This window comes from Eumetopias jubatus, unplaced genomic scaffold (assembly GCF_037043125.1).
Source record: "Eumetopias jubatus isolate StellerSeaLion01/CBP00866 unplaced genomic scaffold, mEumJub1_p1.0 scaffold_3, whole genome shotgun sequence".
Lineage (NCBI taxonomy): Eukaryota > Metazoa > Chordata > Mammalia > Carnivora > Otariidae > Eumetopias > Eumetopias jubatus.
The window spans coordinates 101,292,011-101,313,400 of NW_028274809.1; the positions used below are offsets into that span (position 1 = coordinate 101,292,011).

At 55.2% G+C, this 21,390-nt stretch overlaps 1 protein-coding gene across 2 annotated transcripts in view; it reads left to right on the forward strand.

The window, feature by feature from the left end:
• The first annotated feature begins 2,957 nt into the window (after positions 1-2,957).
• Positions 2,958-21,390, forward strand: part of STEAP3 (STEAP3 metalloreductase) — a 51,366-nt gene continuing 32,933 nt past the window's right edge. Inside the window, exon 1 of one of the 2 annotated variants that reach the window (XM_028101276.2) lies at positions 2,958-3,200. The gene's annotated coding sequence lies outside the window, so the exon portion shown is untranslated. Of the gene's footprint in view, positions 3,201-10,729; positions 10,860-21,390 lie in introns of those variants that run through there. The other variant, XM_088021761.1, reaches the window with a different exon arrangement.

The window sequence follows — 21,390 nt, forward strand, 5'->3', positions numbered from 1 at the left end:
CCGCACTAGATGGGGGGGGGGGAGGGGGGCGGGGAAGGGCAGGCTGGCTCCCAACCATCAGAGTACGCTGGGCACATGGCTTCTCGTGGCCATCTCCTCACAGTCAATTAGGGTGTTTATTTTGTGAAATGGATGTGCTCTGTCCCAGCCTATAAATGCTCGATCAATCCAAGAAGCTGAGAGTGCACATCGTTCTTCTCTTCTCTGGCCCAAGAAGGAGGTGAACCTAGATTCTCTTCCTGGACACTGCTAGCCAAGGGGCTAGGCTTGTCTTCAGAGAAAAGGGCAATCTCAGGAGGTTGACACCAGGGACTTCATAAAGAGAATATTCGGCAACTCTAGGCCCAGACATCCAGCAGTGCATGTACCAGGCACTTCCTCTGTCCCAGCACCACGCTAGCTCTGGGGCAGGCAAGCAAGGACAGCAGAGGGGGTCAAGAGCCAATGGGGGAAGCTTCCCAGAGATGCTGAAGGAGGTGAAGAAGGGTAAGTATGGGGTTACATTCACTCAACTATGTGCCAAGCACTGCGAATACAGAAGTAAATGAGGCAGAGCTAACTTCCTGCCCTGGGGGAGTGCACATTTCTGTGGGAGCAGACAGTTGATACACAACAAATGGGAGAAGTGTGTTTTATGGCATGTTAGGAGAGAAACGCTTTTAAAAAACAGAAAAGAAACAGGACATGCTACCTGGATGAGGGATGAGGGATGATGGGGTGGGTCTCCCGGAGATGATGATATTTCAACAAGGACCCGAAGGAGGAAGGGGGGGGCACAGGGATGCCCAGGGGCCAGGCAGAGGGAACAGCAAGGGCTGTGGCCTGTCTGGGGACCCTGCCTAATCTACTGGAGGGAAAGAGAGGAGGCCACCAGGGAAGGATGGGGGCGGGGGGTGGAGCAGAGAAGTAATACGATCTGCCAAACATCTCAAAAGGATGGTTCTGACTGCTCTGCCCTTGGCCTGATCAGACATGAGGCTGGCACAGAGGAGGTCCTCAGCCAATGTCAAAGCACTGTCCTACCCGCTAGATCAGGACAGAGCTCTTCCAAAAGTGTGGCCCTCCAAGGATTCAGGAAACATTTCCTGAACCCTCACCCACACCAGACCCCTTGCCAGTTAAGCTTCTCCCAATCCTGGGGGGAAACAGACCAGCAAAGCACCAAGGCCAACGGAGTAGGTGGTGCTCTGTCCACTTAAGTTCTTGGCCTTCAGGAGGGCATTCACCGACCTCCCCCATCCCTGTCTCCTTCAGGCCCCTGGATGTTCTCTTGTAGAAGTTCATGCTCCCCTTAGGACGTTCCTCCCTCTATAGTCCTCGGTCAGGCCAGCCTTTATCTCTCTCCAACTCATGGGGAGCCCCATGAAGAGGCCCACCAGGTCTCTTTGGAAGGATGCTGGACGGGTCCAAGGGTCCTTCCAAGAAGGCTGGAAAACCTCTGAGTGCCTCCATTCCTCAAGCTCAGTCTCCTTGTACTGCTCCCTAGCATTGCAGGAAGGATGCTCAGAAATCACCATCAGCCAGAGATATTTAAAGAGCACCTAGTGTGTGGCGGGGGGGGGGGGGGGGGACGACCAAAGGGGGCTAGGAACTCGTTCCTGTCTTCCTAAAGTTTACAACCCACTGCGGCAGCAACCCACCATCCAAGGGCAGGGACCAGGCATTGGGCACCTGGGTCCCTGGCACATGGAAGAACATTGTGTGGTATGGCAGGATTCCCTGAGCCGGGAGCTCAGAGAGGGTGTTGCCCTAGGGCAGCGTGGAGCAAAAGGAGGCAGGAGAGGATCTGGGCCTTGGGGCCTGGTGGCAGAGAGCTGGGGACAGAGGGTATTCTAGGCAGGAGGAAACCTGTGGAGGTGAGCAAGCACAGGTGCTCAAGGGCGGATCTAAGGGGGGCGGGGGTGGGAGTGGGGAGAAGAGGCACTTCACAGCAGCATTCCCACCACCATGGGGGAAGGTCAGAACTCTGCCTCTTCACCCCCTACTGTGCTCTTTGGGGTCCATTTGTAGGGCCCAGTCCCCTGAGTCTGGCCTCAGGGCTCAGATAACCCCTCCCTAGGGCTTATCTCCCCTGCCCATTAGGGCTCCCTGGAATAATCTAAAGCTCCTCATCAGGGGCTGGTGGAATATGCCCCCCAGGCATTTTCTAGATGGAGTCCCAAGGGTCTACCCCAATCAGTTTCCCAGGAGATGAGTGACCTTAATGCCAAGGGTGGCCCACTTAACCAGAGCCCCCATCTCCTCACCTATAAAGGAAGGGGAAAAAGTCAGGAGCACCTGCTGTGAGGTTATAGGTGAGAAAGGGCTTCAGATGGGTGCCCAAACCTCTAGAAAGACACCCCCAGCATATTCTCACTTTAGAGCCGCCTCCCTGCTGTGCTGGGACCCCCACCCACATGGGGCAAGGGAGGGCAGCAGGCAGTGTTGGGGGCCACCCTTCTCAGGGGCAGGGGAGTGTGTGGGGGCCTCGGAAGTTTAGACAGGAAGGCAAATTGTCCCCAGCAGCTCCTCCCAAGCGCTCCCCCCCCCCACCAGCTCCCCTGCCTTGAAACCTGAGGATATGGGAAAGGATCAAAGGTCTACCCTATGCCTGGACAAGGGACAGAAAAGTACCAGGACCACAGTGCCTTGGATGCCGCCTTGTTGAGAAGGGGCCTCAGTTGCCTGTTGCTTCAGCGGCAGGAAGGAAGGAAGCAGTATCCAGTCTGACACCTTGGCCTCTTACCCTGTGTGCAAACCTGACCGACCATCACCCTCGGTTACAAAATGGCAGTGGATCTGAGGCGTCCCTCTGATTAAGGAAGTCACCCTGGCCTCCACGCCCTCACTGTCCTGGCTAAGTGGCGGCCCGGAGTTCTGCACACTTTAGCCCCGGCAGGGAGGAGGGGACGCAGATCAGGAAGTGGGCGGGTTGGCTCTGAACGTCGGGCGGGGGGCGGAGGGTCGGCGGTCGGCAGTCGGCGGTCGCTGGGAATGCAGGGCCAGGCGGGGATGGGGGACCCTGCAGCTCCCCGATTGCGGTCCCCGGGGAGGTGGCCGAGGCGGATAAGCAGCGGCGGGCTGGCGGGCGGCCACCTCCCCCGCAGGTCCGTCCCCGCGGGCGGGCGGGGCGCGGGGAGAGGAGGAGCCTCGGGGCCGGGCCACCGCCTCCAACGCGGACCTTCAGCCGCCGCCGCGGCTCCGAGCGGCGAGCCGGATTGGTGAGTGACCCCTCCGCCGCGTCGCCGCGGGCCTGTGGGCTGCGCCCCGCTCGGGACCCCCGCCCGGGATCCCCGGCGGCTACCCCGCTGCGCCCCGCGCCGCCGCCGCTCGGAGGCCCGGCGCCGCCACGCATCTGCAGGCGACCCGGGCCGCGGGGACCGAGCCACGTGCGTCCAGCGGCAGAGAACCCGGATCCCCGGTCCCCGACTCTGCGCGCCTGCCTTCCCCGGGGACGCCGGCCGCGTGCGCTGGGTGGGGAGGCAGGGCCGGGGGCGCCCCACGCGGGGCGGGACGAGGGAGAGCGGGCGTCCCGACCCAGGCTGCCTTGCGGACCCGCCGAGGGCACAGGTCCCGGGTCCCCGAGGCTCCGGCCGGCCGGTCTCCGGGGAGGGCGGGACCTTACCGTCAGGCCTCTGAGCCGCTTCGCCGCCCCAGCAGAGCCGGCGACAAGGGCGGGGGCGCCCGACCTTGAACTGGAAGAGGCCAGGCTGACCATTGCTCACCCCTGCCCGCCGAGCTCTTGCCTGGCAAACTTAACCCTCCTGACCATTTCCCCGAAATCTGGGGGCAAGGTTGCCCACAGCGGTGTGGTTGGAACTTTGGGCACTCGGAAGATGAAGGGGAAGGTACTGAGCTAATGTCGTTTTGGGGGCCAAGAGGCCAAAACCAGGGAGAAAATGTGGGCAGGTCCTGCTGGAGCCCTGGCAGAGGGCACCGAAAGGCCTCCCAGGTGTCTAGGACCGCGTCTGAAACAGGGTCCAGAAGTGGGGTTCTGGAAATAGCCCCAGAGAAGTATTTCTGTCCATCAGAGTGCAGTGATGATATAATTAATAGCAGACATTTATTGTGCATTTATCTGTGCCAGGCAGCTTGCTTTGCACACACTGTCCCAGTTAATCCTCAGGGCAGAAAGGCACCCCTATCGTCTCATTACAGGTGGAGAAACTGAGCCTCAGAAAGTGTGGGTATTTGGCAAAGAGACACAGGTAGGAAGTTGTCGAAATAGGGATTTGTACCCAGATTTATCCGACTTGGCAGCCCAGGGGAGCCTGCTAGTGGGACAAACAGGGCGTGTTCTCAGAGGTGGCAGCCCAACAAAGGCAGTGTTGGGGTCCAGGATGTCCACAAGATCAAAGGGTCTCACATGGGTGTGTCCCTTCCGTGACTTGCATGGTTTGTTAAAAATACAAATGCCTAGGTCCTCCCCATGGCTGACTGAAGCTGAGTCTGCATGAACCCCCCCTGTACCCAGCCGGGAGCACCTGGAGGACTGTCTTACTCATCTCTGTGCCTGTCCCTGTCCCTCCTGGCCGCGGGGGATGGGGGGGAGGGGTGGTGGGAGGGCCGCTTGGAGCAGGTGCTTGATCATCGTCTGATGGATAAATGGCCTTAGCGGGGTAGAGGGCATCACTGGGGTACCAAAGGTTCCCTGAAGGAGGCCTTGAATGATGGGCAGGTGGGCTCAGCCAGGCAACCTAGGAGTCGGCATGCGGTGACGCTGGCCTCAGAGCCGACCGGGAGCTCAGCCCAGGCCACCCGTTCACTAGAGGGCGGGACAGCTAGTCCCAAGCCCGCTGACTTCCCCGGGACCTGTGGGCACTCTAGGACCACAGGTGTGCCCTCTCCAGCCTAGAGATGCCAAACAGGTAAGTTGCTCTCCAGTTCATGTGTCCTGTCTTTGCCCCATAGCCCTTCCCTCCTTGCGCTTATCAGAGTATTGGGCAGGGCTCCAGGTAATTAAAAAGTGAGAGTTAATGACCATAGTGCAAAGCTGCGCCCCTGAACAGTGGAGCTGCCTGACTGTAGGTGAGAGCCCCGGCTTCGCGGTCCCCTGGAACCGAGTCAGAAGCTCAGCTCTTTCCCATGTGACCTTGGCCAAGCCCTCAACTCTCTGCACTCCCTTCTTCGTCTGTAAAACCTCGCTGAGGATGCTGCACCTGATATTTCTAGATAACAGCGACAGTAATGCCTGCCTGGGGGATTAGTTGTGCGAAGTGCTGAGTTTTAGGAGTGCAATAAATTAAATCTCAGAACCCTCCCACTTCCCCCCGGGATTTGAGCGTTAATAGGCTGGGGACCTTCTAGGCTCATTGCTCTTCTAGTCCAAGCCCCTCAGTTCCCTAGAGAAGGTGGCTAAGGCCCAGAGAGTGGCTTCTTCTCTGTTGCAGAGCTGGCCACGGGCCCAGGCCTCCAGGCTCCCAGCTTGTTGTCTTGGCCACTGCCTTCCAGACTGGGAGAAAAGTCTGTGCTCCTGCTTCATTCCCTGGCCAGCCTGCAAAAGAACACCTCAGTGGCCGGGGTGATTTTCAGGCACGTTGGGAAGGGCCAGGGAAGCAGGTGATGCAGTGATGTCCGGGCTCCCTATGGCTGGATCTGCCCCTTCCTGCCCGCCCCCCGCCCCCACCACCACCAGTATAGTGGCCATGACTTCCTTGGCGGGGCGGGCCAGGCTGCGTCAGATGAGCCCTCCCTGAAATTGCTTTTTATTACCGGGACCGAGAATGGGCCTCTGGATTTAAAACAAGGAAGCTTGCCTTTTTAAGCAGTTATTAAGACCTAAGGTCAAGCTGGCTCTTTTCATCCCTCCTGGGGGTTGGAGGGGTGTGTGCCTCTTTTTTCCACTCATATTCTGTCCTTGCCAGCCCCGTCCCAATCCAGGAGGCTGTGGGGGTTACGGACCTTGGAGAGGGGAAGAAAGGAGGGGTGGGGATGGGCCACTCTAGGTGGTTTTCAAACATTCAACTACAAAATTCTCACCTCCTCCAGCTGCTCTCTGCAGCTGCCCAGCCTGCCCAGACCTCTGCACATCTGCCCCTCACATCCTTGGCATGCCACGGGCACCTCTTGGATCACACCTGAAATGACAGTCATCATCCCTGAACGTTCAGTTCCCCACATGCCAGGCCCTGGGCCGAGCGCATTATCCCTGTGCGCACATTTGAACCTTCAACTCTCTTAGGAGGTAGATAGTATTGTTCTCCCAACCATATAACTTTCTCAAGGAAACAGGAGGCTTCAATCCATTCATCCCACCCAGCTTGGGGCTCCTAACCACTAACTATACATGCTTGTCCAAATTCTGCCTCATTTATTCATTCAACAAGCATTTCCTGAGCACCAGCTGGGTACCAGGCACTCAAGATGGAGTCCCGCTTCTGGTGGGATGAGTGTCCATTGTCATTTTCAACCCTGCAAAACACCCGCCGCCTCCACTTATTTCTGCATAGAAGTGACGGGATTTAGCAGCACTGAGGCCCAGGCCCCAAGGCTAATGGGATCCAGAGCCGGCTCAGGCTGAGCAGGCTGTCAGGGTGGGATCGGGTACTGCTCATCACTTCATCCCAGGGCAGAAGGTTTCCCTCCCCCTCAGAGGCAGAATGCGGTCCCTGGAGAGTTACTTACACAGCTCTTCACAGTCAGCACCTGGCAGAACGTGCAACAGGTGGACGCTAACCATCCTGCTATCAGGCCGTAAATTCTTCCTACCTTTCTCCTGCTTCCTGGGAGCTAGGTAGGATGTAAGCCAACACATTCTTAAACCTTCCAGAGCTATCGGATTAGATTAAACTGTAAAAGATACAGCCCCAAGATGATAAACTCAATCCCAGGGAAATGTAAAGGCATTTGGGGACTGGTGAATGGGGTGGTCTCTGTTTCCCGGGGGAACAGCAGGTCTCCTAAAGTCGGGGTGCGGGGGTCTGTGCTGGATGACCCTTGACTGTAATGTCTGTTTGTGGTACGGCCATCAGGCTGTGGGGAGGGTGGGCTCAGGAGGTGCCAGCATGCCCGGCAGTCGGGGTGAGGGTCTCTCTGAAGGTGAATCATTCAGGGCACACAGTGGGAGGGTGTTGGCCGTGACATGGGTCCTACGGGTGGAGTCTGCACCAAGATAGGGTGACCTGCAGCATCACTACGGTGGCCTTTGCGAGGGGCCTGTGCCGGGGCGGCATGACCAGCCAGGCCTGTACATGGGCCAGGGTGGGGGAGCCAGTCCCCACTGTCCAGTGAATCAGCCCCAACAAGAGGTGGGACAAGGCCCCCTGTGGTTGGTCCACGCAGGTGGCTTCAAGCTGGCCAGAAATAAGGTGGTGCCTGGAACTGGAAGGGAAGGAAGAGAGCCTGTGCCGGGCAGGGCAGCCAAGGATTGTGTTGGGGGTTGAGGACTTCTATCCAGGAAAGCCCTGCCCTCCGGGTGTTCCTGGTTTGGAGGGCTGACAATGATCTGTTGTGTGTTGCCTGTTGGGCCTGTCCGTCCTCCTGTAACCTTTGCTACAGTTCTTGAATGTTCTGGTCTAGCATGCCTGTGTCTGACGAAGGGAGAGGGGGAGCTCGGGGCACAGCTGAGGGCTCACCGAAAATCCCAGGACACTGGGGATCACAGCCAACCTGGACATGGGCGTGCCCCCATCCACTCACACCTGGAGGGATCACTTTGATAAGAAAGGGTGAGGTCCTGGGACACCTGGGTGGCTCAGTCGGTTAAGCGTCTGCCTTAGGCTCAGGTCGTGATCCCAGGGTCCTGGGATGGAGCCCCGCATCGGGCTCCCTGCTCGGCGGGGAGCCTGCTTCTCCCTCTCCCTCTGCCTGCCACTCCCCCTGCTTGTGCGCTCTCTCTCTGACAAATGAATAAATAAAATCTTTAAAAAAGAAAGAAAGAGTGAGGTCCTGACAGTACAGGTTCTCCAAGGGCATGGGAGACCCCCTCCAGAAGCCATGATGACAGAGAATGCCGACCCGTCCCAGTTACTGAATTGGGGGCGCTGGAGCTGCCCAAAACCCGCAGCCTAAGCTCGCCCATGATCCTGTGTTCGCTACTGTTTGAGAGCACTACCTGAGCCCTCATGGGCCCCACAGGCACCTAGGGGCCTCCCAGTGAGCAGCATACCATGAGCCAAGCTGTGAGGATGCATAGGGCTACAGGGCACCAGGTCCCTGCCCTTGGGGAGCCTACAGTCTCATCGGGAAGCTGAGTGACCATACAAAGTACCAGCAGGCAGCAGAGGAAGAAGATTCCAGGACAGCAGTGGTCCAGTGAGTGGTCCACAGCAAAGCACAGGCAACGTGTGAACCCAAGCAGTCTGAAGATGTGGTTCGGGGGGCTTTCACGTTCACTGTTTAACTAGATCATCAGAGCAGAGAAGGAAAGGCATCTGAGCAAGGTCACGTGCCGGCTGTGCGCACTCGGGGGAATTCAAGACTACCCCTGCCCGCAGGAGATATCTCTCTCTGGCCCAAGAGACAGGACACGGACGGGCTCAGCGGTCAGACAACCGTGCATGCCCTGTTCTGCCGCTTGTAATAACAGTGAACCCGCCCAGAGCCCAGTGGTGTATATTCTGGTTCTCAAAATGAACAGGGTTACTCAAAACTACCATTTTCCAAGATCACCAGTTTTCAAACAAGTTGAAAGCAGTTGAATATACTTGTCCTAAGACTGGACATGGTATAATTAACTTGGATGATAAAAAAAGCCTCCAAACCTCTGGGCTCCCTTTGGGTTGCCAAGGTGGCCTCCAGGGTTCCTAAAAAAAGTGTCAGCAGCAGGCAGGCACACGCCTCTCCAGGCTTCGCCCTTGTGACAACGCTGTCTCCTGTCTGCGGGTCTTTCTGTCTGTCCTTCTCCCCACTGTGGGCACCGACCAGCAAATACAGACGACCACGGAGCCTTTGTTGGCACAAAAATGCTGAGAAAATGATCACGAGGCCGATGACAGCCACGGCAATTGCAATAAATCACCCCCACAGCGATTGATAAATTGCCACTTTCTGCAGCCATTATGTTTGGCTTTGTAACCCGAAGAGTAAACGCACCTCCCTCTCTGTCTCTCTCTCTCTCTCTCTCTCACACACACACACACACACACACACACACGTGGGCAGGCAGCCTCCACCCCGCCTGGATGACATTTATTCACTTTATGCATCCTGGGTTTTGCTGTTCCTGAGGCAGGACACTTGAGTCTGAGCCACACATTATCACCAGTGAGGTTTCCTCCCCAAACAGGAAGTACCAGCCAGTGTGGCTCTCTCGTAGTGCATCCGTAACTGAGCCTCAGTCACCACTCCCGGTCCAGGAGCCCGTGCCTGTGGCCGGGAGCTGGAGTGTAGGCTGAGCGGGCAGCTGCCTGGCGGGTCCCTCGCCTTGGAGGGGCAGCCTGAGCCCCAACTTCAAAGACAAAGTCGGGCTGCTCATTCATCAGAGGGAGCCCCGAGCAAGAAGCTGTGGCCTGGATCACGGTGGGGTTGTCAAGGGACTCAGGCTTCGGACGCTGGCGTGGGCCGGATGTCACAGCAGCCCGCTGTCGGTAAGTCTCGGGACGGCAGAGATCCATGGCGGCACGGGTGGCACGTGCACTTCTCCTACCAGTGCCACCAACTCCTGGCTGTCTTTGTGTGCCCCGGCATCTCGGGGAGTCTGAAGTATTAGAGCTTCGCGGCCTCTGTGCAGGCGCCCCTAATTTGGAACTGGCCACAAAGAGCGCAGTGAAATGGAGTTCTTGCCAAAGTAAAATGGGAAATATGATCATCTGTACATTAAGTCAGGAACCTTTTGCAAAGTAAAGCGTTCGAGGATTTATCGCACAGGGTGCCTTCGGTTAGTGGGAGCAATGGCTTTGTGGGTTCTGGTGTATTAAAAAAAAAGATGTTAATGTCTACGATGCAGGTCTGAAGGCTGGCCCATTGGGAATTGTAAATTTTACTTATTGGGAACCATTTCTGGGTTGGTTTAGCACAGACCTGCTGCTGTAAGTAATCGAACCGGATTTTTCTAGAATGATTAAGAAATCTAGATGTTTGTAAAGAGCCCTATAAATTATTCATTCACTTCTATTTTGCAAAGCAGTGTAGTGATAGACCTCCCTTTTCTGTCACGCTAAACTGGCACGTATGTGTACTTGTGTGTAGATTGGCTTGTGTGTGTTTGTGTGTGTGTGCCCGAGCTTTTTGTGCTCTCTTTTGTAGGAATTCTCAGCCTTTCTTTTAAAAATATAATGATTTTTTTATGATGTCTAAATAATGATTCCAGGCAGTATTACAAGAAATATAACAGTAAAATGTTTGTAAGAGTCCATCAGAAAGGAAAAATGCCCACAGAGAAAATAGAAATGCACCAATTAAGATGTGTGTGGCTGTAAACCAGCTTTTAAACCCGGATTTGAGACCGGCATCCTCTATCTTGTCCCTCCTCAGGTCAGCCGTGAGGGATCGGAGGGCCGGGTGCCCAGACTCAGGTGGAGCCTTCCTCTTGCCTCCTAGACCCTCAGCCAGAGAGAGAGGGAGGGCCTGGGACCTGTGCTGCTGTGGTTTGGAATCCAGGATAGAGGGCGGCCCTGGATTTGCAGAAATAGCTGAGAATAAGAGGCTGGAAAGTCTGAGTCTGGGCGGCTCAGCAGGGCAGAAGGAAAGCTGGGCGGAAGGGAGCAGACCACCCCAGAACCGCATGTGACCAAGTGACCAGCTATTACTCATTCCCACAGCAACGAGCTGCCCGCCCTCACCACCCTGGAAGCAGCTGGAATGCTGGAACCGGATGGGACTAGGGCCAGAGCCAACCTTGGGACCTTGTGGAAGTCCTAACTGGACCTCAGTTTTCTCATCTGTAAAATGGAAGTAACGATAGCCTTCCGCAGGCCACACCCCGAGTGTGCAAGTCCAAGGTCAGGATCTCCATAGTGTGAGTCTGGCCATGCCTCCCTGTGACTGCTTTTCGATGATTGCGGATGTGCCGCCTGTCAGGCCCTGGCTAGGTGCTGGCATGTGACTGCCCAGCTGCCCCTGTAGGAGGGCAGACCTCACAGCCCCGGGGAGGCCCGGAATTTCTACATGATGTGGCTTTTGGAGCAGTCATGTGGAGGAAAGGGGGAGCTAGGGGACTTCTCTTAAGCTGCTTCTCTTTGCATGGCAAGTAGCCGGCTTTTTACTTGGATTGTTTATTTCAGATTCACACAATGGGAAAGGTTTTACAGAAGCTGTTACTCCTTTGACCTGCCTGGGAAATGTAAATTATTTATATCAAAGGGTATTAGTTTTAATGTCAACATTAGCACCTGGGGTGGGGTGATGGAGACTAGGGGCGGTCAGGGACCTTACCACCATCCACCCCTTGGACCTCTAAGGGAAAGTACGCACCATCGTATGCCGGTCCCATCCTGGTACCTGTGCCGCAGAGTCAAAAGGACCAGAGAGGGGGTGTTAATTCTGTCTCGAAGAGGAGGTAATGTGAGGGCTTCACAGAAAATCCAGCCTTTCTGCTGGACCTTGAATTTTGTCATTTGGAGGGAAGGGGGCCTTCCAGGCAAAAAGATTACATCTGTGTCCGGAGCAGAAAAAAGGCATGCGGTCTGAGTGGGGAGGCCACAACAGGGCCTCGCTTGCCCCTGGACAGCCCTGCCTCATGGAGACTGGGCAGACCATTTTGAATGGTTCTTCCCGCCAAACCCCAGCCACGCCCCCCCCACCCCACCCCCTGCCCCAGGCTCAGAAGCCCACAGGCCCTGGAGCCATTGACCCAGCATTCCTGAAGCCCTCTTCCTTTGGGTACTCACATACCAGGCTGTACCTTGATAGGCCTCACAGCTGGTGTTTGATTTTACACTTTGGACAGAGCTGCATGAGCCTCTTTGTGTTTTTCTGTTTATTTTCAGTGTTTAAACTCATCTGTGCATACGTCTTCCGTGTGAATAAATGTATCAAATAGTGAAATGTCTGGCCAGGTCTACCAACATGATCGGGCCATGGTAGGGATTAGAAAGTCCTGGTAGTTTTTAATCACCACTGACTGTAAGAGGGCCCATTGGGTTCTGAGTAGAACAGCCAGGAGTCCTAAGTACGCTCTGCCTTTAGGCACAGAAACTAGAGGTTAGGTTAAGTCGTTCAACCCACAAACATTAATTGAGCACCTAGTCGGTGCCAGGCCCCAGGCTAGGTGCTAGAGACACAGAAATGAGTACAAAGTGGCCCGTATAGATGGAAAAGCAAACCAGCCTGTGCAGTCAATGGTCACATGTCAAATGCAAAGTGAGGCCCGGAGTATAAGATCCCCTCTGTTTTAAGGATCCTGGAGGAAATCAGGTTTCCCAGGGCTGCCTGGACCAGCCTTTTGAGCTCTCAGGGATTCTTGCAAAAGTCAGAGGTCTGCATGGAGCCAGCCCATGGTGGGTGGGTGGGAAGTCAGTGCAGGACCCTACCTACACAGAGCATTTGGAGAGTGGAGGCTGACTTCCAGTGTCCCTCAGAGCCCAGGGGAAGATGCTGCGCAGGGCCCAGGAGGGCCTCTCAGAGGCTTCTTTGAAAAAAGCGGCCCAACGGCTAGGCAAAGCAGGGGAAGCATGCATCCCCAACCAGACCCAGGAACCAGGCCAGTCATGCAGGCTGAGTTCCTTGGCAAAAGACCCTGGGGCTGCCCTGCTTTGTCTTGGCTGCTTCTGCCCCTTTCCCTGTCTCCACACCTCCTTCTGCCCAGGAATAGGGGGCTCTGATCCCTGATCCTGCAAACCTACACCATGGCAAGGGGAGGGGGGCCGCCACAGCCCACAAGACCCATCTGACCCCAGGCTTTGCGGCTCCAGGTGTCCCTGGAAAGCAAGAAGGCACCCAAGCCCAGACGCTGAGACTGCAGATTCAGCTGCCGCCGCCTGATAGCCTCCAGCCTGGCTGGATTAACCAGCCCGTAGGGAGCTGGCTGCCCCCACATGCCAGCGCCCTGACCTCACTGGGCAGAGATAAGCCACTCCCTGACTCCCACAGCGCCTGGGCATGCCCTCGTGCAAGCGCTCTTCTCACCGCAGGCTGTAGCTGGCCTTTCCCCAAAGAGCCCCGAGAGGATAGACCCATCTTCTGGCTACCTGCCAGAATACCTACTGGATACATAGTAGGTATTCAGGGAATATCAAATGAGGAAATTTTCCAGGATTGGTAGGACCAGCTATTGCATAACACTGCACAGGGTGTGCACTGCACAACTCCAGAGGTTACTATTCACATGGATTACAATGTGGATGGTGCCCCCTGGGGTTGTGCGGCATGAGGACCCTACGGGCTTGAGCATCTTCCCAGCTTCAAGCCGCTGGCCTTGGTGTTGACCATGGGGACTTCCCCCTTCTCGCTCCTAACCAGCACTGACCATCCTGCCTCCGTGCTGGTGGTGGGTGGTAATGAACTGGTCCAGTGAACACTTCTTCCCGGCCTTGCTGTCAACTTGTAGTGGTGGAAGAGCCCCGGATGCCGAGTCAGGCCATCTGAATTCTTGGCCATCCAGGAAACTCAGTCCTCCTGGAAGATGTCCCCACTCAGGGTGTTGGGGACTCCCGGGTCCCCAGAATCTGTGTGGGGACAGCCCAGTGCTGCCCCCCTCTTTTCCCTCAGCCTGCAGTGGACCTGGTGACCCACATGTGGGAGGGGAGGGGCCATGGGAGCACCTCATGGAGAGTTTGCCTCACTGGCTCAGGGAGCAATGTTGCCATGGCCCTGACCCCTTTCTCCCCGGAAGGACCCAGCTTTAGGCAGCCAAGGGGTATGGAGGGATGGGGCACGTGCACCTGACCCCAGGGCTGAGAGGAGCATGGGGAGAGAGCACTGATCTGACTAGGGGTCCCGGAGGGCAGGGAGGACCTACAGAGCAGGCAGGTGGAGAGCTGGGTCTGACTGTAAAAACCCAGGAAAAAAGTCGAATCTGGAGTGGTTCACACCTCACACAGCACCTTTTGCGAGCATCTCCTGCAGTGGTTTTCAAAGTGTGGTCCGGGGAGCAGCAACAGCAGAAATTGTGGGGAGGGAGCCCAACAATGTGTTTTAACAAGCCCTCCAGATGACCCCGGTGAGGCTCAGGTTTGACCAGATACGTGTCTGGCGCTGGGCTAAGTGCCGGGCTAACAGAAGTGAGTTTGACTCAGTTCCCATGCCTGAGGAGCTTAGAGTCCGGGGAGGAGACAGACGGAACAGACAGCAATGCTGTCTGTGGGGAAGGGGCTGCTCCCGGGGCTGTGGAGGCAGATCGGCAGCTGGTGCGGGTTTGATCCAGGAGCTGGGGGTCCTGGTGAGGAAGGGTGGCCTGGGGACACCCGTGGCATGAGGACCGTCCCTTGTAGGGAGCCGGATGTTGGGACTAGCAGTCCTTAGAGAGCTCAGGGGGCCCACTGCCCAGTCCCAGACCACCCTGGTGCCCCACTCCTGACCACCAGCCTCTCCCTGTTCTGCCGCCCCCTCTTCTTCCCACTCCCCGAACCTCAAAGAGCCGCAGGTCCCTCCCTGCAATTGCCTTGGTGGGAAATGTGTGCATACCTCCAGGCCATTATCTCCGAGCACATTTTTAAGAAAATTTCAGAGTAAATTTTTCCATTCAGCAGAGAATGCCATGTATTGATTTAGGTGCATCTATTTCTGCTTTACACAGACAAAAGGTCTTTAAAAATCCTAGACCGAGAGGAACAAAATGAAAAGGGAGTGAATTTAACAGGTGCAGATCGTGGCACTTTGCTGATCCCGTATAATCCTTACTATGTCTCCTTTAAGTAGGTAACGTTACTCTGTAGTACAGAGAAGGAAACCGAGGCTCAGAGAGGTAAAGTGACTTGCCGAGGCCACCCCGCTAATAAGTGGTAGGGCTGAAATTCAACCCCAGCCGCCTCCAAGCCTGTGTTCTCGCTGGCCTGCCTTGCAGTTGACCACGGCGATTGAACCTGAGTAAGTCCGGAATACCCAGATGTTTCCTGAGCCCATGTTCTGATGGCTGCACGCAGAGGAGCCAGCCTAGCCTAGACGGACAAGCTCCCAGTGACCATGATGGCTCCCCGGGGCTGATCCTCTGCCTCATTAAGGAGGGGATGCGTTTGGTGGGGAACGGGGAACGAATCTGACCTAATGCTAGCGGATTGGTGGCTACGTGCTAGTTTCCAGCTGCGTGTCCTGATATAAACCCTCTGCCATTTGCCAGAGTAGCAGATGATGCTTCCTTACCCCCTCTCATTGGAACGAATCTGCCTTGTTCATTGACCCATCCCGGGAGCTGGATGGGTGGGCATCAGACCTCAGCACCTTCCTTGCGTGCCGTGCACTGTGATCCTCAGCAGCTGTCTGCTTGCATGGGATGGAGCGCAGGGCAGGAGCTTCGTGAGCAAGAGCTGCAGGTCCACTCAGAAACCAGAGGACTAGCCCATGGTACCATCTCCCCTACAACAGTTATTAATAGTGTTGACTACACACTCACTTTTCTAGAGGTCGTGGGGCTTAGAAACTCAGGTATATGGGAAACAACCAGGCAATAACTTAGAGCCACCAGCACCGATGTCACGGAATCCTTGCTCTAAGCTCATGAGCTTGGACTCTCACCCAGAGCAAGTTTACTCTTCGTTCACACACATCAGTAACACACATCAGGCTGTGCTATCTCAATTTCCTTTTTTTTTTTTTAAGATTTTATTTATTTATTTGTCAGAGAGAGAAGGAGAGAGGGAGAGTGCTTGTGCACAAGCAGGGGCAGGAGCAGAGGGAGAAGCAGGCTCCCCATGGAGCAGGGAGCCCATGCGGGGCTCGATCCCAGGACCCTGGGATCATGACCTGAGCCGAAGGCAGACGCTTAACTGACTGAGCCACCCAGGCGCCCAGTCACAGTCCATTTAGAATCATGCCATCACCTCCGAAAAGAAACCCTGTGCCAATGAACACTTTCCACTCCCCCCACCCAGCCCCCTTCAGGGCAACCGCTAATCTACTTGCTGTCTTTGTAGACTTGCCTCTTGTAGGCGTTTCATATAAATGGAGTCATACAGCATGTGGCCTTTTGTGACTGGCTTCCTTCATTTAGCATAGTGGTTCCAAGACTCAGGGTGTTGTGGCCCCGGAGCCATGCTTCCTTGCTCCTTGTTGCTGAATGATGCTGTGTTGTGTGGCTAGAGTATGTTTGGTTTCTCCGTTCTCCAGTCGGTGGACATTGGGTTGTCTCTACATTTGGGGTGTTACGAATAATGCTACCAGGAATGTCGGTGTACACATTTTTGTGTGGACAGGGTGCTTTCAGTTCTCCTGGGCGTTTAACTAGGAGTGGGATCGCTGCATCATATAGAAATTCTCTGTCCCACCTTGTGAGGAACTTCCAGACTCTTCCACAGTGGGTACACATTTTATTTTGTTGTTATGCCAACACCGGATGTGGGTTCCAATATGTCTGCATCCTCACCAACACTTACTATGTGTGCCTTTGTTGATTAAGCTGTCCAAGTGAGTGTGAAGTGGCATGTCATGGTTTTAATTTGTGTTTCCCTGGGGACTCATGACGTTGAGCATCTTTGTGTGTTCTTCGTGACGATTTGTGTATCTTCTTGGGAGAAACCTCGATTCAAATCCTTTGCCCATGTTTATATAAGTTATGTGTCTTTTTAGTACTGAGTTCTTCATATATCTGAGAGCAAGCCCCTTATTAGATAAATGATCTGCAAAATTCTCCCATTCTGTGGGCTATCTTTGTGCTTTCTCAGTGGTATGTGGCCTGTATTTCTTGTCCGCAGCAGGACCTGGGAAGGCTTTAAGAGGCAAGCAGGCAGAGAGAGAGCTGTGATCAATGTCCTGACAATGAGGGAGGATTTAAACCTGTAAACTTATAAAACGGTTTTATAAAAACACGGACAAGACCCAAGGACATCCCCTCTTGCAGTTCAGGGTGATGCCAGGGTTCTCAGTGAGGATCTGACTGCTTCCCTTGAAATATGCACTACATTTTGGAAGGATTTTTGGTCCCCAAGGATAAGCAGAGTAAGTTTTGAAGCTGTGAGATCCAGGGTGTTTGCCTTCGTTCAGAAATATGCATGAAACCTCTCTGATGTGCCCAGCACAGGGCTGGAATGCAGAGTTAACAGCCATGCAACTGAACGTGGCAGTCTCTGCCTTGCCAAGGTTGACAGGAGGGTAAAGCAGCTCAGTGAGCACAGGAGCCACCAGGCGAGGACTCTCAGAGAAGTCCCCAGGCACCGAGCAATGCCCTGGGTACCTGTGGCCCCCAGCTGCCCCAGGAGGGAAGCTGGGCAGATATTGGTCCCTTTGGGCTCAGGTCTCCAGGATGGGTGTGGACCTCCCAGGGATTGTAAAGGATCATTCTCTGGGGCCAAGAAGAACACTTAGAACTTCTATAAAGTTTATCCTTTTACATTTATCTACATTGACATTTATGTTAACATAATGGTTTATCCTGTGTATAACATTATACACCACAAATTAGGACATTTTAAATATATTTAACTTATAAGTAAAAATAGCAGTAATAGGAATGCGTCTCCCCCCTCCCCAATTTAAGTTTACTGACCAGATAAAACCTAAACAAAATTAGAAGATAACAGTGGGCCTCCTGAGGATAGGAGCTGTGCCATAGTCCTCTCTCAGCCCCTGGGACCAGCCAGGGCCAGAAATGTTAGCGCAAGTCAACCTCTGCATGGGAGGGGGTGGAAGGCATCCCAGCTGACCCACAAGCCACCCCTCCTCCATCCAGCCGCAAGGTGCCACAGCCAGCCACCCCACCCCCGCCACCACATGTGACCCACCCTGACCCCTCCATGGACAGGGACTGCCCTGGCCACATGAGTCTGAAGGGTTGTCTGCTGCCCTAGCAGAAGAAGCTGTCAGGCTGTCCGTGGCGTGACTGGCCACCATTAGTGGCTGCCCGAGAGCAGGCGGGAGTGGGCGGAAGCGGGCAGGCCAGCCAGTGGGCCCCGTGACATGGCTCCCAGCCACAAACACAGCCCATGTCATGACCTTGCCGGGAAGTAGGAGGGACCAGGCAAGCCTGGGCAAACACCCAGAGAGGACTGGGGCCTGTGGTGTGTGCCAGTTCCTGCTCAGCGGAGCCTCAAAGCCGTTTTGTCCTCAGCTTGGGGGAGGACGGGATGGAGGGGGGGCGGGCAGGTGGGCAGGTTGCAGCGGGCAAGCCCCAGCCTGCCACCCCCACTCCGGCTGTAATTTGATCCCCTCCCTCCTCCTTCCACCAGCTCTGTAAATAGAACCACCAGGGAGCCAGGGCCCAGCCAGGATCAGTCACTCTCTAATCTTAGGGCCACGTGGACAGGCGACAGGCGCTCCTCTGCCCACCAACCCCCCCCACCCCCACCCCCACCCTCACCCCAGGCCTCTAGGACTTGTACCACCTGCTGTCCCTTCTCTGGCCTTCATGCCAGCAGCAGACCCTGTGCTGGGCACTGGGAAGGCAGAATTTTGGGAGGCAACCGCAGCCCGTGAAGCCCCCTCAGCAAACCATACATACACACGTACACGTACATGCACGTGTACACGCAAGCACACGCATTGGTCAGAAAACCCGGCTCTGAGCTCTTGCACCCATTAACTCATTTCATCCTCAGAGCAACCCTTGGAGGAAAGTACAAGTGGTGCCCCCATTTTAAAGGAGGGGGACTGAAGCACAAAGGGATCTCCCCCAGTCACGCAGCGCCCTGATTTGACCCCAGCGCCCCAGCCGGCCTGCCTACAGCTCTGTCCCTGCATCAGAACTTGTAGAGGCGGGAGCTGCCCCTGCGGCGGGAGGCCTCACAAGGCAGCATTACAACCGGGCACTTTCCTGTCCTGAAGCTCCATCTTGGTGGCAAGAAGCACTTAGGGATGTTTTGTGTTTAGTTTCCATGCGGCCTACGACTGAAAGCAGGCCCCTAAGTGTGGGACCATTAATACACTGGGAGGGGCTCGCAGGTGATTTGGTGCAGCGGCTTGGTCAGAGAAGCCACCCGGAGAGGCTCAGCAACACTCTGACGTCCCAACCACCAGGTCACCAGCCCCAGGTCTCCCCAGCCCCTGCCCGAGGCTTCCCTATTCTGCAGCTGCCTCCACTCCGGCCCCCTGAAGGAAGCGATACTGAGTCATGTTCTGAGCAAAGAACCTCGGGAGCCAGCCCCACATAAGTGCTCCCCACCTCCACCTTGGGATGCTCAGTCTGGGGTTCAACGTGGACAAGATTCAAAGTCTGGGTGTCACCAACTTCGGTTCAGTTTGCTGTGAGGCTGTAAACCATGGGGGAGTTCTTCAAGAGCCAGCCGATGCCACACGTGCCATGATGCTGGCTTCCCCTTGGGAAGTGGTGTCTCCATCCCCTGTCGCTCTGTGTCCAGTCATGGCTGGATGCATCTTATCAAACGCGTCTCCCACCACACATGCGCAAACATGCAATTGTCAACCATCCGAGAGTGGGGGCCACATCTTCCTCATCTTTATTCTCTTCAGACTGTTCAGCACATGGTAGTTACTCCAACGTTGGGAGAAGAGAGCAAAGGAGACGCTTCTGGGAGAGACCGACTTGGGACCCTCTGAATTGCTAGCAGACGTGGAGAAGATGATCTGGGGGCTTCAGGGTGGTCACTCCCGCTCCCCATAAAGGCAAGCCTCACCCCAGGGCTGGTGTCTTCAGGCGGCTGATGCAGGGACGGGGGAAGTGCATCTTCTCAGTGCATCTGTCTCAGCCTTGACTGACCACAGGGAATGCTGGAGGCCTCGTGGAGGGGTTTATATTCACCTCAGCCTAAATCCCCCATGTAGGCCTGGGAGCCCGAGGCCACCGGCAGAGCCCCTGTCATGATTCCCCCCTCCTCTCCCAGGGCTAAAATGGGGTTTGGCAGGGGCTTCTGCATCCTTCCTTTGCCTTGTCCCTGCCACTGGTACAGTGCTGGTACCAGGATCTGCTTACGATTACTGACCAACACCCACTGAGTGCCAAGCCAGGATCAGTCACTCTCTAATCTTAGGGCTTTTAGGTTTTAGGTGCTTTATTTATATTGACTTATTTATTGCCACAACCTCGCCTTAAGGAAGGTGCTGTGATTGTCTCCCTTGGATCGCTGGGGAGACCGAGGCACTGACAGGCCCACAGCCGCCGCTTGTGAGTGGCAGAGTCAGAATTAGAACCCAGGCAGAGTTGGGTGCCGAGGGTGACCTTCCATGGTGACACACGACTCCAAGTCTGCACTCGAGGGATCGTCAGGAGCCCCGCTTGCAGCTGCAAGGGCTAGCTCATCACCATTCGGAAAAAATATCCTTGTCCCCAGAACCAGACAGAAAACACTCTCCCATTTTGCAGGGAGGGACTGTCCCCATCAGAGCGTACAGTGGAGTCCCACGTGAGCAGGGTGGGGGTCCTGGCCACAACGCATGTCCCCTGACTCTTGGAATCGACAGTCAATGCATTCCCTTCGACCCTGACCCCCTCTTCTCAGCCACAGGGCTGCAGCTCTGCCACTCGCTGGGGGATCTCTGGACAGGTCCTCTGTCTGGGCAATAAGACTCTTGGTGAAGCTCACTGCAGAGGCTAGTAGACCTGCATCCTGTTCTTTCCCCGTTATCCTCTGTGCTGTCTGCAGCAAGTTCCTTAACCTCTCTGAGCTCAGTTTCCTCCTCCCTGAAGTTGGGGCTAATCATAGCACCTACTTCGTGGGGTCCTGTGAGGCCTAGATGACCATCACTTGTGGAAAGGTCTTAGAGCAGTGTCCGGCACATGGTAGGCATGCTGCCGCCTTGTCAAATGTCCAGGTCACAGTTTTCAAAACCTTTTAAGATTCCATTATCTGTCATCTTGGAGCTGAAATCATGACCTGCGTTTGCAAGGGTGGAAGCTGGGGCCCAGAGAGGCACAGGGGCTTGTCCAAGGACTCACAGCTGGTCCATGACAGAGCCTCCTGGTCTTCCTGCTGCCCCTTGCATTATTAGACCCTGAACCCACCATACACACACACACAACCCTCACCCAAGAGACTGCTATGGGAAGTGGGAAGAGGGGGTGAAGAGCCGTCCCTGCTGCTGCACTGGGTGGCAGTGGTTCTTACCCCTTCTCTGCCGAGGATTCCCATGGACCCATAGGCTGGTGAGGCCTCTGGACTTCTGCTCAAAATAATGCTCTTACAGAAGGGGGAACCCTCTTATTCTGTTGGTGGGAATGCAGACGGGTACAGCCACTCTGGAAAACAGTATGGAGGTTCCTCAAAAAGTTAAAAATAGAGCTACCCTATGATCCAACAATTGCACTACTAGGTATTTATCCAAAGGATACAGTGATCCAAAGGGGCATCCGCACCCCAGTGTTTATAGCAGCAATGTCCACAATAGCCTAACTATGGAAAGAGCCCAGATGTCCATCGACAGATGAATGGATAAAGAAGATGTGATAGTGATATATATATACAATGGAATAGTACTCGGCCGTCAAAAAAG